Source organism: Melospiza melodia, chromosome 1, assembly GCF_035770615.1.
Source record: "Melospiza melodia melodia isolate bMelMel2 chromosome 1, bMelMel2.pri, whole genome shotgun sequence".
Classification (NCBI taxonomy): domain Eukaryota; kingdom Metazoa; phylum Chordata; class Aves; order Passeriformes; family Passerellidae; genus Melospiza; species Melospiza melodia.
In genome coordinates, this window is record NC_086194.1 from 85,322,959 (window position 1) to 85,342,279 (window position 19,321).

Here is a 19,321-nt window from a genome sequence, read left to right on the forward strand (position 1 = left end):
CAGAGGCTAGCTTACATTTCCTGGGTACCCAAGCTGGTCTAGTAGAAGACATCAGAATCAAAAAGCTTCCACCAGAAAATGAATGATAGGTGTAAAGAAGGTGGTCTATTTTAGCACAATACCAAAGCAGAGGGATAAGAACAGAGCCAGTAGGGAAGGACAAAGTTAACCAAACGCATCTAGGACTGTCAGAAGAGAATCATGTGCTGCTCTGGATTAACAGAAAGACCCACAGTGTCACTAGGTAATAGGCAAAGGAAAGTTGGGTCAGAACAAATGTGGTCAATTAGGTAACAGAAAATGACTTCTTGGCCTGAGTGTGGACAGGAAGAAACTTTAACTGAAAATGCCTTCTTTGGTTAGACAGACTAACTGGTGTTTAGAAACCAAGCTAAGGAAGCAGTTTGGTCTCAGCTTAACACTGTCCCTGTGGGTAGCCCCATTTGTTTATTTTGCCTTGAACTTTCCAACATCCCCTTTGCACAAATCATCTGGTCTACAAACTCTTGGGCACTGTCCTCCCTTCAACCACAGCTTTCCGGCTCCTTCACAAAGCTCCAGGCCTATTATATTTCAACCTGCTTGTCATAAAGCCTAACAAGCTCTTTCAATAGCTTCCCAACACTTGAGAGTTACTGAGCTTTTAGTGCTTCCTCAGCCTTACTTAGAAGAGGCTGGTATTGGAAAATCTAATATATTCAATGTGACGGGGCTGGGTTTGCAAATATACTTGTCTGGTTTCTATTGACATTTAAAAACAATGTTAGTGACAAAAATGTAATTATTCCTAAATTATGGAAACAAGGAGCCAGGCATACTGAATGAACTTTTTTTGAACCTCTATTCATTTCACTTCAGATTTTGGCAGAGAGTTCTGCTGGTTTCTATTTTATCCTAACCAGTTTATCCATGTTCCAGACTTTATATGTTCTCTGGCTGTAAAGCTTTCCTGTGGAATTTGCTCATTGCCACAGAACTGTGCTGGAGAAATCCAGCTCAGCTCTGAAAAATAAGAGAATTTTCTTGTGCTCATATGTACAGATAAAATCGAGAACATGCTCTGAAGCATATGCTGACATACGCTGACATAGCTCACTCTCCATCATGTTTCAGGCTGCCTCAAATTGCAGTTCTGAGAGGTGTGAACTACCTCATCAAATTCAGCTGGGGCTGGAAGGATTTCCCTCTTCCAATCTTGAGAGTCTACTGATTTGCACTGTCATGGAAATTCATCATTTTTGCTACAGAATTCTGTTTTACTACAGTCTAATGCTTTGTTTCCTTTCTCCTGACTTTTCTAAAATCCACCTACACAACTGCCTCTTCCTTTCCAATGGCAGTGGGCACAAATTGAAATACAGGGAACTCCATTTAAATGCCCTTTTAAGATAAAACTTTTCCTGCAGGGATGACTGGACACTGGCACAGGTTGCCCAGAGAGGACGTGGAGTCTCCATGTGTGAAGATACAGAGAACACGACCGGATAACGTACCTGGGCAGAGTTGAGCACTGGGTGTGGACTATTTCCAGTGGTCTCTTCTCACCCAGCCGTTTTGCAATGGGGTGAATTTCCCTGTGGAGGAAGATGTTTGCTGTATTTTAGCATTTGTTCTGCCTGCAGTGTTCCAGAGTCCTCTCCAGCAAAAACAGAGGGACTAATGAGCCTATAGAGGTCCAAGTCCACAGGGTCAGCTTACCAATCCATACTCTGTCCTACTGCAGCTAGAAAATGATACATCAGCAAAGCCCTATAAAGAAGTTTTCCTGACCAAATGGAAGGGTGCTAAGCATCAGAACTGCCTGGGTAGGAAGTGAAGAGCTGCCTTGATGAATATCTGCCATCTCTCCAGCTAAATGAATTCACAGAGAGGAGAAAAACACTGAAGGAACAAAGATGAGTTTTGGTGTAGAAAGATTAGAGAACACTCACAGATGTAGAAGAGGTGATGTTTTGGCAAGGAATCTGAGTCAATGAGCTGTGTACTTACCATGACCTTTATAAACAGCTGTGTCGACTGGATTAATTTCTGGTTCTTCCTACTTCCCACTACAGCAAAGCAATGCTGAGACTTGTGTAAAATAACAGAAGCCACTTCACTGACCACTTTCAGCAGCACAATGCCCATTCTCGAGCCATGTATTCCACTACTGTTACATTTTGCCCTAAACTGTGCTGGGCTTTTGCTTGAACAGATTTAGCCATATCAAATTTAAGTACTTGGTATCAGCTACTCATCCAGGCTCCCCTTAGAACAAATCAAAACAGGCAGATGTCTCAGAAAACCAAAATTTCACTCCCCAGAGTATCGGAGACAGGTGAAAGGAACAGAGGTTCAGAGAAGGTTGCTGAGCATCTAGGTTTCAGCAGAGAACAATTTTTAGGTACCAAAAATTGGTTCATGAGCTTCCTATGATGAGTACTCGCCTTGTCATTACACAACACTACAAACAAACAAACAAACAAAGCATTCCAAATTTAGTTAATGACCACAATAAATATTTTTAAGCTACCCCACAACACTGGTCATGTGATGTGGAGCAATGCAAACTGAAGTCTTTTAGCAACTAAATATTTAAGCCCATATACAAGGAGCCCAATCAAATGGTCTGGTATCTCCTGTTGGCTGCAGCTGGTAAAATGAGAGAAAAGGCTGGTCACCACATTTTCTGTCATTGTCTAAGAAGCAGTAGGTAGGGATCAGAAAGTACTTGAGAGTCACCACCAGGAGCTTCACAATGGACCAAAGAAAATTCAATATATACTTCATTAACAACTGGAAATGAACCAGGGGTGGGAGTGGTGAAAATCAATCTTCAAAACCATTAAGAAATGAAAGCTACCGGTGAGATACCGTGACAGCAAAAGTTCCAAAATTGAATGAAGCATGAAAATTGCTTTGGAAGAGTAGGACACAGGTGGGAGTCAGAAATCTTTTTGCCTAATTTTGTCTCTGATGCACTGAAATGACTTTGGCAGATCTTTTATACCCTTTGTGCCTCTGTATCCACATCTGTAATTCAGATCACAGCTAACCTGGTAACGTTTACCTCACAAGGACATAGAAAGGCTTGAAAGTTGAGATCCACGATGTGGCTTAGGAAACACAATTATTTTTAAAATGAGCACTTGGGAGATGGTCAATAACAGCGCTGAACAGCATTATAAAATCAGGAAGGGCAGACTCAGGCAGGGGCTCAAACAGCTGGAACTGAAGAAGTGTGTCACCAGCTTAGTTCTTCATGGAGACTGGGACTTCTATTCACTTCCAGAAGCACACACACTGGCTGCCTGCCATATTGTGCTATTAATCAATGCCTAAGCACAAACCAAACAACAACAAAACCAAACTGCCCAGACCCCACACAGCTGTGACTTCTTGCACCTACACCACAAAGGTCCAATAATATCTTTCTTTGGTGGGAACAAGTGTCCTGAAAGTAACCAATCCATAGTGTCATGAACTGCAAGAGTAGCAAACTGCAAACCGCCCACAGACACTCAGATGACAGCACAGGCAGGAATTCAGCCCTACAGGATGTGGCCTCATTGAAAGATGATGTGCCCTGAGCAAGCCACTTGCTGAAGGTGATACAAGGAAATGCTGCAGGATTAATTTACATTCCCACCCCTCTTCAAACATCATCTGTATACAAAAAAAAAAAAAGGCAACATGAAAAATAAGGTAATTGAGTTACCATAACAAAACACTGCAATGTGAGCTGATAGGTAACAGGGTCCTTAAACTAGACAAGAAGACTTATTTCCTTAAAGACTCGGTTCAAATGCATTAGTGTTAACTAATGACAGCAGGAATTTCATCCCATTTACAACAGGCTGTTTTCGATATCTGTGAAAAACTGATGCAGTTAAGCCATGGGAAACTGAAGAAAGTTACTGGAATTAGTGAGGGTGCATATGTCTCTGGGTTTCTAGGAAGGCTGAAGTATGAGAAATTCACAAATGTGTGGAAACTTTTGATAGCATTCCAGTTGAAACAAACTTGCAACAAACCCTGCTGAGAGGTTCATTCAACAGGATGAGCTAAGCAAGGAAACAGTCAGTTCTGGCTAGTTGCACGGATATTAGCAGCAGCTGTGAACTCAGTAAACAGCCCTGTTTTCTGGTTGTCAAAGAGCTGCTAAAGCAGATGTGAAATGCATCAAAAATAGGTCACAAACAGAAAACATGCAAGGGAAAGCATCAATATGAGAGTGACCTGAAAATAAGTAATGCTGGAACATCTCGGTAGTGTTTACAGCCCTGAAGTGTACGCAGCTCAGAGCAGCACCCAACGAAAGGCTGCTTCATGGGGTTCTTACAAAAGGACCTTGCAGAGACAGCACTGTCTGTGTAAGGGTGGGGCACTCTCAGCAGCTGAAGCATCAACACAAGAAAAGGTACTGAACTGTACTCTGCATTCCTTTGAATTCAGTTTTCTGAGAGAGGCTTTCATTCCTGTCCTTCTCCTCACCCCCAATCCCAAACTCTATAATTAACTCAGACTGAGGTATCATAATGAGCCAAGCGTGGAATTTGCCACTACAAACAGATTACAAACTCACTTTGTCTGATAGGCAGCCCTCACGCAATAGTCATTCCTCCAGGGACTGGAATCGTTGCCAGCATGGTAATTACATTCCCCCTTTTTTCCCTTTCCCTTTTTAAAAGCCCATAGAACCTGTTCCTTGTAATTCCCTCATATGGAGATCCACTCAGATCTACTTCTAGCACTCTTGCAGTACTTAAAACACTACAGGTTCCTCTACTACCAGATATATAAAGGAACAAGATTAAACTCTAAAGGGCAGGTTAAGAAAGATAAGGTACTTGGGCTACAACAGGACTAAACAGGGCACTGACGTGTCCCATCATTCCCTGGAGAGCCTCTGTGGCCTTCACAGCGCAGGTGTGGGATCGTCTCTGGCCAAGTGCCTTCAACAAGCTGAGTCCAAGCACTGCAGCCTGGAGCAGGCTCAAACACTTCCCACAGTCTGCAGGCAAGGACAGACACTCTCCTTTATCTGACTGCTTTTACTTCATTACCGTGGCAGGTTCTACCCCTCCACAACCTAAAGACATTGCATCATAAGCATTAATACAGTAAGGCTAATCAGACAAAAAAACAAAATAAACAAACAAAACAAGGCTGTTGATATATTCCATACATGGTAAGGTCAATTCTTATGTTTGACTGGGAACACAGGTCATTTAGTTGCTTAGTCTTAGCAACTAAATCCCTTAAGTAGCAATGGCTCTGAAACAGCGTTTAACACAGAAACTTCATGCTATTAATGTTTTAGACCAGCAACCAAGCTTCCAGAACTTGTCTTCTCTCCTTCAGAGGAAGGGAGGAGAAAAAAAAAAACTACTCTGATCCAACTTAAAAGAAACCCTTTGTGGCTTGCATTCAGTTGGAAGCCTTTGCTGAAACAAATGTTCATTTTAGCATGGATTTCTTAGACACCAGAATCTAGGATGAAATGTGGTAATTGACAACAAGGTTAAAAATGGCAAGATAAACATAATGATCATTGCTATCAGCAGTTATGTGACAGTGCTCCAAGGTCCTTTTTTTTTTTTTTTTTTTAAGCTAGTCAGCTTTTTTTATTATCATTCATCTAAGCAATAACTCAAAAGCAGTCATACTTCCTGAAGCTAGTGGTGTGAATCCTGGAGGCTGAAGCATGCTGCTGCACTCCGCTCTTTTGAAGAACAGTTTTCTAGAAAAGGAGCCTACAGAGGGAGAACAGAAAGCTGTTACTTTCCTACGAGGACATAAAAGGATTGTTTCATTCTTTCAGAAGAAATTGGGCTCCGTACTTGTACTCAGTTCTTGGCCAGCTTGCTCCCTCCCCTCCTCATGGGGCAGCACGTTACACACATTTGGCTGCTGCTCTCCGAGCGCCACAAGTGCTTTCATTCCAGTGAGGAGTTTGTGAAGCAGCTTGGGTGGGAAGGGACTGCAGCAGATTTAAACTTTGCTGACAAACCATTTAAGAACATACTTTCTGTCTCTACAGGTTGCAGATCATGGGTAAGCTCTCACTTCCAAAACCAGAGCAATACGCATTTTTACCAAGTAAATATCATGCAGACAAATCAGATGGTAACTATTTCAGAAAACCTGGCGTAAGTTCCGTTTACACAGTGCTTTCCAAATGTTCCATATTTGCAGAATAAAGATAAAAACTCTGATCTTTGTAGTCTGAACTTGTCTGCTTGGTTTACCTTTCCTTTCTGGCCTAAATAGAACTTTTATGTATATGACTTCTGATTTAACACAGCAAATCTAAATAAATCTCAATGAAAGAAGTGTCAGCTGACAAGGTTCGGCTCAGAATTTGGGGCTTCTAACACTTGAACTCTCTTTTCTCAAGTTGTTTTGAGATGCACTCAGGCTGGACTGAAAACAAATCCCATAAACTTCTTCCTTAAATTTTTACTGACTTAGTGAGAGAGAAATCCTTTCTCAAAGACACCTCATAAACTGTTTGTCATCAAATGCTGTTACAGTCAAGCACTGAGTTACCTTTTGTGCTGTAATCTGTTGATAGAACGTTTGAAGCAGTGCTTTCCCCAAGACTTCCACTAGCCACAGCATGTTTTGAAAATCTGAAATGGCTTACTTCAACTTGCCTGCAATGATCTGTGTTTGTCTAGCAGGAAACATAAGGAAGTGAATGATTAATTACACTCTTCCCAGTAATTTAGAAGTGCTGATGAATGCCAGGAAAGATTGTAATGAGTACTGAAAAAACCCCAAAGGCAATACATTGGAAGCCTTATTGTTGCTTTCAACAGACACAAAATAATTAAGTTTGTTAATTAGACATCACCTTTCAAAAAATAAGTGACAACAGGTACGTTTCATGCTGTCCATATTTTTGTGCAAAAATCACAAGCTGAGCACATGCGACCGCAGCCAACAACTGTTCATCATCACAACCCAGCACCCTAATCTCAAAATTAGCACTGTACATCGACATACACACACATAATTTCTCTTCAGTAGTCATCTTTCAGTCTGTCATTCACTAAGTAGCTCTGTGCTTCAAGTGCATTCTGTCGTGAAACAAGCAGAAAACACTCTGTGTTTCACTGTCATGCCAAACTAGGAGATCATGTAAGGTACTTGATTCTGTTACTGGGTTCATGGAATCTTTTGCACAGATCAGAAGGGAAAGTTGCCCACTTGGGAAAATAAAACATACTACATAGTTCATTCAACTATTTGGAAAGCATTCTAAGCTGTTACTTATGTACACCAAGAATTTGTACAGGATTGGTAAAGTTGAGGATTTTCTCTGAAACAACTCAAAGACATTTTGTTGCTCTACTCATGCTGTATTATTTTCAGCATCATACTTTATATAATTAGTTAACTTAGTAACTGTACAAGGTTTCATATCTTTACTTAATCATGTAATTCTTTACTGTGAGGGTGGTGAGGCAGTGGAACAGATTGCCCAGAGAATCTGTGGGTGCCCCATCCCTGGCAGTGTTCAAGGCCAAGCTGGATGAGGCTTTGAGTAGCCTGGTCTAGTGAGAGAGGTGTCCCTGTCCACAGTAGCAGGGCTGGAATGAGAGGATCTTTAGGGTCCCCTTCCAACACAAACCATTCTATGACCCAATGTGGTTTGCAGATTTCCATGAATTTGAATGAACTGAGTTTTAGAGTTTATGCTTCAGAGAGCTAACAGGAAACCACCACCCTAGCTCCCTCCCTCCCCCCATATATACACATTTTTATCTTTCTTATCCCTCTTGATTACTTACTACAGTGTTGTGGTTGAGGAACACATTCAGGTAAAAAGTGAGCCTGACATTATCAGGAAACAATTCTCTTTGGGAATTATCCAGTATCCATTCCTTTTTATTCTTTCATCCCAACTCTTCCCCTGCACAGGATTGTCACTTTGAAGCAGCATCTTTAAGGGTAAGTTCCAGCACTTTCCTTAAGTAAAAAAAATAATGAAACCAACCAGCTGCAGTGTCAGAATAAAATCCAAGCATAGTAACAAGCCGTTTTCCCATTGCAGCATCTATGCTTGCTAAAAGAGGATACTGAAACCCAAAGCAAAGCACAAGGTATGATAGTGACAGAATATAGCAGGCAGATGTGTCGCTGCTCTCAATGTCTGTAAAGAAGAGAGACTTTTTTAGGCTGCAGAGAAAGAAGATGAAGTGTTGTGCCTGCTGGGTTACACAGCAACATGCCACAGGGAAAAAAAACCCAACCAAAAATCTGGGAGGCTACAAACACCAAGGCAGAGCTTGGCACGTATCAAAAGGACACACTAAACAAAACTCCCAGAAAGTGGGAGACACTTCCGACGTGCTTTAGGGCAAGTGCCTTAGCTCTGTACAGGAGTCAGCAGCCATCCAAAGAGATCCTGGACAGAGCACAGAGTGAGCAGGGATGCTGCCAGCCCAGGCCCCATGGCAGAGGGATGGCAGAGGTGGCCAAAGCAGCACAAAATACCAGCAGGGCACCCAGAGTGGAAGCACGGTCATGGGCTGTGTGCGTGCTCCTGTGTGAGCCCTTTCACGCACGTGGAGGCAACACGTGGCCGATTGTGGCAGTGCTTTGTGCTGCACCTGCTGCAGAGCTCTCCCAGCCACAGCACTGGGGGAAATTCCCACTGTGCTCTCAGGGCACAGACCATAGAGCACATCTTTAACTGCCCCCTGGAAACGCTTAACCCAGCCCGGGAGGTTGAAGAGGCAGCCCAGCAGGCAAACAAGGGCCACCTCCCAGAGAGAACGAGTAGGGCAGCCAAGAGCAGCAGGAGCCAACATGTGAGGGATCATTGGTAGCTGTCCCCTCCCCTTCTCAGCACTTAGATTTACACAGACTGCTTGTTCTGCCCCAAAAGAGCACAAGTCACTTGTCAGAGCACCCTAAAGTCCCAATTAACCCAATTAACAACCTCACCATACCCCTGTGCAAGACAAGCTGGACCTTCAAGGCAGACACACCAACTTCATATCCACTGATCCTGAGTGAGGGAATTTAGCTGCCCTCCCAACACATGGATGCTTCTGCTTTGTGAGAGACATGATCCATGGAATCGACTGAAGGATCCCCAAGAGGCATTCTGAATCCTCAGTCTGGACACGGGGGGAACAAGCAGGAGCAACTCACTGGGACCTGAGGCTCACACTGCTTACCTGCAAAGTGAATTCCAAAGGAGCATATCAAAGTTATGTGATGTTATAACCTTTGCTGTGAGAAATCCTGCTGAAACTGTTATTAATGCAGAAAAAAAAAAAAAAAAATCCAGAATTTCCTTTCTAACATGCTAGAGACTAACTGAACTGAACAACTGTGTCCAAGCCCTAAGCAATGCTTCATGGCACATGAAGGACAGAGATTCACTTAAATTAATAGATAAGTAGTAGAATACTATCAAGTAGTAGTAGCGTTACTATTAAGTCACTTGATAATTACTTGAAATCAGGTGATTGAGGAAGAGGCTTTATCTAGGAATAAAAGCTCAGCTGTTTTTTCCTCCAACACAAAACACCGCTGTAAGGATTCCAGCCTGGGAAAAAAAAAAAAAAAAACCTACACAACAATAAATGTAGAAATGCTCCCAGAGATTTCCTAAGTCCATGCTGCAGGCACTCAGGAGTAAATGTGATCGCTGCATATTATGTTGGCAACTACGTGATATTTGCATTCACTTCAGAATGGCAAACTGTGGAACGCGTGATTAAATGGGAGAGAATACAGAGAGGGCCAGAAAGGCTGAAAGGGTTGGGAAAACATTAATGAAGAGAAAGCGTTAAAGTACTTTTTTGTTTAGTCAAAGAAAGAAGAAATGAGAGACGGTAATAGGTTTCCAAAGTGTAAAAAGTTGGGCTTTTAGACACTAAACGATTGCATATGACCCTTTTTACACATATTACCATGAACACAATTTTCAGTAGAGAGGATTGAGTTAAGTATTATGAGGAGAGCCTTTCCAGCTCTAGGTGTAATTACACAAATGAACCCAGGGGATCGTGGTAAACTCCTCGCTGGAGGGGCTTCAGTTAGAAACTCATCTGTCAAGAGAGTTTAAGCGCTGCCTAAAGGCTGGCGACGTGCAGGCTGACCTCCTGCAAGGCACTGCACTTCAGCCGCGCTCCGCATCTCGCAGGGGTCAGGCCGGCGGTGACCGCCCGGCCCCTCACGCCCCCCCGCAGCACGGGCAGCGCGCGCGCCCGCCGGAGCCCGCCCGTTCCGCTCGCGCCGGTGCTTGTCCCCGTGCCCCCGGCCCGAGCGGCCGCGCACCGCCGGATCCCAGCGAGCAGCCTCGGGGCCACCGACGAACAGGGGACAGCACACTGGGCGCTGCTCCCCGCTACCGTGCCAAGAGCGTAGGGAAAGGGTTAAAATAGCTAAAAATACCTACAAAAAGGCGGGGGGGGGGCGGGGGCGATTATACTTCATCTAGGATTACTGGCAGGACACTGCACTGCAAGTGCCCGCTGCTGTGCCGGCTGCCCTCACAGCCGCGGCCTGCGGGGCAGCTCTGGGTGGGCGGCGGGAGCTGCGCGCCCCCTGGCGGCCGCGTCCGGCACCGGCAGGATCGCGCGCGAGACCCGCTGTGTGGAACGGCACGCGACCGGCCGCGAGACCCGGCGCGCGACAAGGCACGAGCACCGGCACGAGACCGGGCACGCGACAAGGCACGAGACCAGCCACGAGATCCGACCGCGCGACAGGCCGCGAGCTTCGCCCACGCGACAGGGCATGCGCACTTGCTCGAGAAGTACCACGCGACAGTGCACGTGCATTTGCACGTGTACCTGCGCGAGACAGGGCGCGCGATCCGGGCTCGCGACAAGGCACGCGACCTGGGCACGCGCACCTGCGCGAGCCGCTGGCACGCGGCGACGCGCGTGCACCTGCGCGAGACATAGCACGCGAAAGTCGGCCGCGCGACAGGGCACGCGCATTTGCGCGAGAGATACCACGTGACAGGGCACGAGGCCCGTGCACGCGACAAGGCACGCGCACCTGCGCGAGACGCTGGCACGCGACAGGGCGCGAGATCCGAGCTCGCCACGAGGCTCGAGACCTTGGCACGCGACAAGGCACGTGCACTGGCGCGAGATATAGCCTGCGACAGGACGCGAGGCACGGGCGCGCGACAAGGCACGCGCACCGGCGCGAGACCCAAGCACGCAACAGAGCGCGGGACAGGCCGCGCGCTGTTGGCGCAAGCGCAGTGGCCGCGGTGGCACCGGACAGCGCCCAACGGCCACGGCGGGGGACCCGCGGGCGCGCGAGCGGGGCTGGAGCGGCTGAGGCGGGGAGGCCGCAGTGACGCCCAGCACTGACCAGCCCGCACCGCCCGCAGCCGCACGCAGCCGGCGCGGCCCGAGGGCGAGCCCTGCCGAGGGGGAGGTGGTGGTGAAGGAGCAAGCGAGCCCGTGAATTGGCCTCTCCCAAAAGCACGGCAGAGGGGAAGGAGAAGACACAGCTGACCTTAGAACCGGCTCTCTGCTGAGTCCAAACCCCGACGAAGGCGAGCAGGGGTGGTCAGAAGGGAAGCGAAGCAGAACGGGCTGTGAGGTCAGAGGAGCAGACAAGGGGAAGATGTTGTGTAGGAACACATAGAGGCAAACCTGGGATGGCTTCAGCTCCCACCCAGAAAGGGGGAATTCATTTGTTTTTGGGGCTGCGGCTGTAGCCTCAGTGGGATTTGCGCTGTCCTGAGCTGCTGCTGCCGCTCCCAGGCACAGGCTGGCACGGATCGTGACAAGACACACCACAAACCCCCCATGCCCATCCTTTTCCATTGGGAACCAACAGCCCAGTTCCTCCTCTCTGCTCCCAGACTCGTGAAAGCATGATTTTCAAACCATAGCCTGGCTGCTGTAAACCTTTAATTTAACAAACCAAAACACTACAAGGTGTCACTATAATCTATTGGGACCTGTTGCTGTAAAGTGATTTTGACAATATCAAAACACAAGGAAAGCTCATGTAGCAAAGTCAAAACTATGTAGTAGAAAATGAACTTAATCTGAAACTTCAACTCTGTTTTTAATTTATATCTCATGATAATTGAAATTCAGTTTGGGCTCGTTTCTCATTTTCATTTAAAAGTTACACACATTTGAAAGCTGTCAGGTGCTTGCTTCTGCTCTAGAAACATTGCCACACTTGCCTGTGCTTTCTCCTCAGCAAAAGTTAGCCCCATTGACCTTCTTCACCGAAGCCCTCCATGCTGGAGTGGTTTCAGCAGGTTGGTGCTTCCCCCACACACGCCAAGGTCACATCGTACAGGGTCAGCGATGTTACAGCTCCTTGTTTTCCATTAAGGACTCCCATGGGGCTGGAGGCGTGGGCCTACCAGTACTATTTTAGCATCATAATCATCATATCCGTGAGTGAGCACAGCTTCCCTGCAATTTAATTTACTGTTTAAACAAGCACAAACCTCACAGAACGTCTGCCCTCCAATTACTCTGGTGTCTCTGAACTACCTCTAATCTCTTCCTAAAAGAGATTCAAGGACAGCAGAATAAAGCAATACAAAAAGTTCTGATTTCCAAATCCCAGCCACAGGAAGTCACTTAACTGAAAAAATAATGACCTGTTACTAGCACTATATGGAGAGAAAGGAACACATACACCCCCCAAGAAAAACCCAAACACCAAACTTAAGTCTAACTGGTAGTGGGATCTCACAGATTTACTGACTGAAGTCCCACCAATGTCAGTGTGACAGAGAAATGGCAGAGCTGTCTTGGCATCAAGTGCCCTAGAGCATTCCTGAAGTTTTCCATAACCTAGAAAATAGTTGTCAACTTCTTACTGCTTAGAGACCTCAGCATTTTATAACAGAGGTGCTGATTCCTGCGGAGTAGATTGAAGTCCCATTACAAGAGTCTTTCTTCTCTTATTTACATTTAGCATCACCTTCAGAAATCATCCCAGCTCTCCAGAACTCCGTGGATCATGGTTAAATACTTTCTCAGACACAAGCACACGCTTCAGAGCCTAGAAAACCTAGCGCAACCGGGCAGGCAGCCAGAGTCTATCTTCAGACTTTTTTTGACTGGCATGACTTAACAGCATCCCTTTTATTTATTTCTATGAGGTACTCTTGTGACAGAATGGGGAAGATATACACAGAGATGTTAAGTATCTGTTCAGCTCTTCCCCATCATCTGTATCATGCTGGCACAGTGCCTTGCAGAAAGCACTGGAGCCTATCCATTTGCATCCTTGGCTAGGAGTGGATTGCCAGGCAGGGTAGAACGCACCGCCAGTGCATTCCTGTATGCCTGTAAGCAAATCCTTGGCATGTCATGCATGCTACTCAGATATATTCAATTAGTGCAGCAGTATTTATGCCTGTGTGCCTGAATCTGAACTGCAGACAGATGTGTGTAGTACTTACTGAAGCACCTCCCCCTGAGGAGGGGTGTAAACAGGGAGGTGACTGAAATGATTTAAAAGTTCATACATATCTCTGAGGCTGCTCACTCAAGTGTCATAGACATCTTTTCATGAAAAATCCTTTCCTTAGGATTTTTCCTCCTGAGAAGCTAAACATTGATTGTCTGCTGTTGTGGACTGCAACAGGTGGATCTTTGATTGGCCCATCTTAGATGTTTATAATTAATGGCCAATCACAGCTCAGCTGGTTCAGACAGAGAGTCCGAGACAGAGCCTTTGTTATCATTCTTTCTTTTCTATTCTTAGCCTAGCCTTCTGATGAAATCTTTTCTTTTATTCTTTTAGCATAGTTTTAATGTAATATATATAATAAAATAATAAATAAACCCTTCTGAAACATGGAGTCAGATCCTTCGGTCACACTCAAGGACCATGCTCTGAGAAGCAAGTGAGCAGACTGGAGTGCACACTCATCACTAACTGCAGTCCAGCCTGTGCTTATTCCAGTGCCCTGCAGAATTCTTCATTCTCCTGTTTTACAGGCACCTATTGAAACTATTTCCAAACTCTTGTGACAAGGGACTGGGAGAGAAGGAAGGCACAGACAGACCAGGTTGTTCTGTGTTCTCCAGAACACAGAACTGCGCTGTGATGGAATTAAAATACTACTTCCTACATACAAAGCAAGCAAGTATAGTTTGGAAGAGAACACTGCAGAAAGACAAAAGCAGTAGAGATGTGCAAGATAATGGGAAATCCTTGTTGAACAAATGGAGAGGAAAGCAGCTCAGACATTTGTGAACTCTGAAAGAAGCAAGTGTGTGGCAGGGACAAACCCAGTTTGTCATAACACCTCATAGTAGGGTGACTAAAGCAACCAAGGGAAAAAAAAAACTGTTTAGCATGATGTGAAATTATGCTGTGCACATTTTTCCCTTTAACTTTGTTTTCAGTTTTGTAATTAGCAGTTCATTGTGTGCTCTGCTAGAATCACAGTGTTTCATTTGCAGCACAAAGAGTGACTGAGGCAAGCAGCACCTCTGAATAGCAAGCAGAGTGCCACAGACAAACTCCTGGGTGCTCAGGGGCACCAGGCCACACTCCCCATCTCACTGATGGTGTCAGGGTGCAGACACAGATAGGTTTTCCTCTGCTGGGTGTTAGCCAAAGCCCTCTCCTCCAGCCCTTGAAAAGGAACGACACAGCTCCCAGGCTACTGTCACCACAGATAGCCTGTCATTTAATTTTCTGGAAGCAAACAAAAGTTACCTTTGCCTTCTCTGGGTAAAGAATGGGGTGTGATACACACACATATTAAATTCCTTGTTTAAAATGAAATCCTTTGCCACAAGGATATTTTAATGACATTTTGTGTCAGACACCACCACCATATATTGCTTCCTATGTATCCTGGGAAACACTTGCCCCCAGTTTTCAGGCAAGCAGCCTGTCCCTGTGCTATGGTCTGCTCCAAAGCCTCAAGATAGTGATAGAAAGAGGAAAAAACCCAACAAAACCTAACACCTCTAACTCTCCCACGCTGACTTTAGTACACATTATGCTTAGCTGGTAGACTAGGCTTTTGTACCAGAGGAGATTACCCAGGATCTGCAGTAGCACAGACAAGGATGTGCATGTGTTGTGCTGCCTATAAATAGGCTCTCCACTTAACAAAAACACAACCCAAACAGCCAGCTGTTAACAACTAGACCAGAGTCTCAGCAGCAATTGCTGCTTGCTGAATAAATCTGTGCAACCTACTCATGCTTCAATTGGCAAATGATGTACAGATTAATGTTTGATGAGAGCTGATAATATTAACATGATCTCTGAAGAGGCAAGAGTGAAACATGCTAAGCACGAAAACAATCTTTGAACTGCTGCTCAGCAGGGCTGCGAGTGGGGCTTTCCAAAAGTGAGCATTTTTAACTCACAGCTTGCCACTGGCAGCTTTGGCAAGAACAGTGGGGACTGTCAAAGAGAGGAAGGCCATCCCCACACCTAGGGGCCTGTCTTTGGCTTGAGACTTTGACTTGAGACCTCTCTCACAGGTGTCCGGTGATCAGCTGCCCAGCCCGTACTAGAGATTCAGCAGTACCCTGGAATAGCTACAGGAGTATTCCAAGAATGAATGCACTAAAGGACAAGCCCAGCTCTTCTCCTAGCCCTAGATACAGTCATTGCAGGGCAGACTCGGGTCAGGGAACAGGAATGCAGACAAAAGTTTGCATTATGCTAAGCTCAGCTGAGTCTGACAGTTTTACAGGAACCAGCCCTCAAAGCTATACTGTGGCTACTCTGCAAGAAAAGCAGAGTTTGATTGGGTCATGGGAGAGCCAGTGCTTCTGGAAAACACCTTCTACTTGATGCAGACTACTTGCAAGCAGTCCAGAACCTTAGTGCCATTCCAAGTCTAATGTGTTGACCTGACTAAGGCAGGACAGATTCACAAGGCCAACCTGGTTTGATTTCCTAATTTAAAAAACCAGCCAAACAAAACAGCACACCACCGAAACCCAAACAAACCAACAACATCAAAACCAACTCCTTCAGTAAAACATCCAAAGCCTGTCTTAAGGCTGATGTTGATGATCATTTGGTCCCAAAGGCTGAGCAAGAGGACCCCTACAATTGGGCTGGGGCCCCCTTAGAGAGAACACAGTCCTTCTGCAAAGGCTGTGCCATGACAAACTGGTGGCTACACACATGGACTTCATTTGAGTTCTGTGGCTGAGCTGGAGTTGAAGCTGCAGATTCATCTGGCTTGTATCACCTGTGCCAGAAGGTCTGCACCCCTGGCAGCCACTTCTACAGCCACACAAGAGAGGTCCCTTCATCACATGAAACAGCAGCTTGGACACCAGAATATCCATGTAAATAAAATACAGCAAAACTGTACCAATGTCTTACTTTCCCTCTTTCCTTTTTTTTTTTTTTTTTTTTTTTTTTTTTTTAAATTAGGGTTAGGAAAGAAAGAAGGAAAATCTTTACAGCTTAGTTATTTAGGCCCTGAGATATTTTCCATTAAGTATGCCAATACAGAGTCCAGATTCAGGCCAGGCTTATATTGCAACAACTCCACAGACTTCAGAAGCAAGACTCCACTTTAGGTAAGCAAAGCAGAATTATGCCGAGCATTTGGAGACAGCGACTACTACAGAAACAATCCAAAAAATTCATACCCATCCAAAATGACCCAATAAAAAACTTAGAAATCCCTTAAACAGGCACTGCTGAATTTAGCCATGGTATATCCAAATCGCACCCTGTTCCTTCTCCACCTTGCTTTCAACCAGAGGTTACTGCTCCTGTAATAGGAGTGGAAAAATACTGCTCTTTTATGTAGTCTTCACAGGCAGCTTATGACAGAAATATAAGGCTGTATGCAAGAATATAAGGCTATAAAAGATTACAGCAAACCCTGCCAGTTCTTACCTGTCAGAGCTCTTGAAGAAAACTACTAAGGCCACACTTTGAAATTTATTTTAGCACTATTTTACAGGCTGTCATAAAGTTTATGAAGGACACAGTGCTTAGTGTCTCACCACCCAGCATGGACACCTGCTAAATAAGGGCAAACTGTGTTGTAAAGGTTTGCATAAAATGACAAACTGCATTAAAAGCTTGAAATTCTCTTCAGAGGAAGCTAAATATAAGTCAATATATCTTAGAAGAAAAGCATGGGGATAGGGGAGGCAATTGATGGTGGAAGGCCAGAGGGCACTTTTTACTTCTTTTTGGCTGTGAGGCTCTCACCTGAGAACTGGTTTTGGCATCTAAAGATATTTTTTCCAGAGTGCACATCAGCTAACAGTCAGTTCTAGAACAGGCCAGAGTGTGAAACACCTTGAGAAGCTGACATGGTATCAATAAGCTATATGCTCTCCTTAAATGGCCACAATGGGAGTCCCTTTTACACAACAGGAGAAATTATCATGGATATCGAAAGGCTGAACAATTACTTCATTTACTCTGAAGAGAAACATTAGTAGTACCATTTTTTGGCCCTGTGTTAAACTAAGTACAGCACTGAAGATCTGTGGTGACAGGTAATACAAACCAAATCACAGTTCCAAATGGTCTGAAATCCATTTGCAATATTCCTCTGCAAAAATGCAAGTTTCAGAGTTCAAAACATGACTGAATGACTTTATTGATATTTTTCATTTTCATAATGTGAATAAAACTGAAAAGTCTTGCTCACAAATGCACAACAAAATATAATTTCTACTCCCACTATGCATTGTTATAAATGCACCTGTATAAATTGCTAAAACATTCCCAGCAAAGCTTTTATAAAATTCTTAAAGACTGATTCTTCACAGGTCTTCAAACTGCATTGAAATCCTTAATTTCCAAATGTTTTTCTGTATATATTTCAGTTTTGAAAAAAAACTAAAAACCCAGATAAACAGAGTAAGCTGCAATTATGCTTTACTTTTACAATATCTCTAGCAGCTCTAATCAGGAAAATGCAGATATTGGATGCTCTCGCCAAGTTTAAACAGTTTTACACTTTACATATCTATTCTCTGATAACTGCTGAAATAATATTCTTTAGTAACTAACTCACCAAATTCCACATTATCGTCCTCAACAACAGCATTTTCTTAGGCACACTAACTTCTTTTTTGCAATAATGAAGCGAGTCTGGAGAGAAGAAATACACAAATGCACACTACGAAAAGGCATAAAAATTCCAACAAACATCAGCCACACAATTTTCCTAAAAAAATGAGCAATTGAAATACAGGAGGCAAGATTTCTACTGTGTGTTTGCATTTTGCTTTTTCCACTTACTGCAGAAACAAACTGTTCTGTTGCACTCACGTGGCTCTTCACCCGTTACACTTGCAAAACCCAAAGCCATTTGTAGAGGGAAATCAGCAGAGCAGCTGTCAACAGAAGAGTAAATGTGATGGTCCTGGTGCCAGCACCCAAGCAAAATACTGACTTTGGAACTCCAGCAACCTGACAAGCCTGTGAAAGCTCACTGCAACCTTTAGTTGTAAGGTTTCACATTAGGATTTAATCTCCAATTGATCACACGTGTCAGAAAAGCGTGGGATTGCTGCTAGTGCTTAGGAATACATAGGAATAGCATCTTGTGCACAGAGAGAGGGCAGTTCCTGGTCAGAGTCTGTTACATCTTCAGGAACGGGGTCTGAGCAGGAGTAAAGATGCAAGTCTTTTGCTGTCTCTACACAGGGGACATCTTCCATTCTGACTACCAGCTACTACATCTCAGTGCCCACTCTTCTGGGCACCTGACAGAAACAGCCCAGGCTTTGCATTGTAATGTTTATTTCTAAAGCTGGAATTTCAAGCATTTACAGTTTCATGGCATAGCTTTATGAGCTCTTCGCCAATGAAAGAATTTTTGTTGTTTGGTTTTAGACTGCTCCCCAGTACAACCCTTGCTGACTTCTTTTAAAAAAGCATGAAGCTGTGTCTGTGCTCCTCTGGTAGCACTAGTTTGTCATCAGTCCTCAATAAATCAGCAGTGTCATCCATGAAGTGAGCTGGGGAAGCAGCATCATCCTGTGCTCTCCTGTGCAATGCTGCAGCACACCACTAAAAATAGCTGCTGCCTTTCACTCCAGAGATGGAAGCTTCCTGAGAACAAGGCATTTCTGTACTCGGGGTGCACGCACAATATGCAGCACACTGATATATCACCACTTGTCCATATGTAAAGGGAATAGATTTGCAATATTTCCCCAAACAGAAAGCTGTCCCAGCCACACAGCAAGTGTGTTTCTAGTAAACACTCTTCGGCCTCCGCCCCACAGGCTTGAGCAGTTGCATTTAAACTCATGTTTTTTTAATTTTATTTCCACAACTGCCAAAGCAGTTCCATGTTTCTGCTAATCTTTTTTGAAATAGAAGAAAGTGAAAAATGTTTCAGGAGAAATTT

General features: G+C 44.6%; 1 protein-coding gene across 2 annotated transcripts in view; it reads right to left on the bottom strand.

Moving 5' to 3' along the window:
- Positions 1–19,321, bottom strand: part of ATXN1 (ataxin 1) — a 342,349-nt gene that overhangs the window by 305,504 nt on the left and 17,524 nt on the right. Inside the window, exon 2 of one of the 2 annotated variants that reach the window (XM_063160269.1) lies at positions 1,494–1,574. The exons of the other annotated variant lie outside the window; for it this stretch is intronic. The gene's annotated coding sequence lies outside the window, so the exon portion shown is untranslated. The remainder of the gene's footprint in view (positions 1–1,493; positions 1,575–19,321) is intronic. 2 annotated transcript variants of the gene reach the window in all.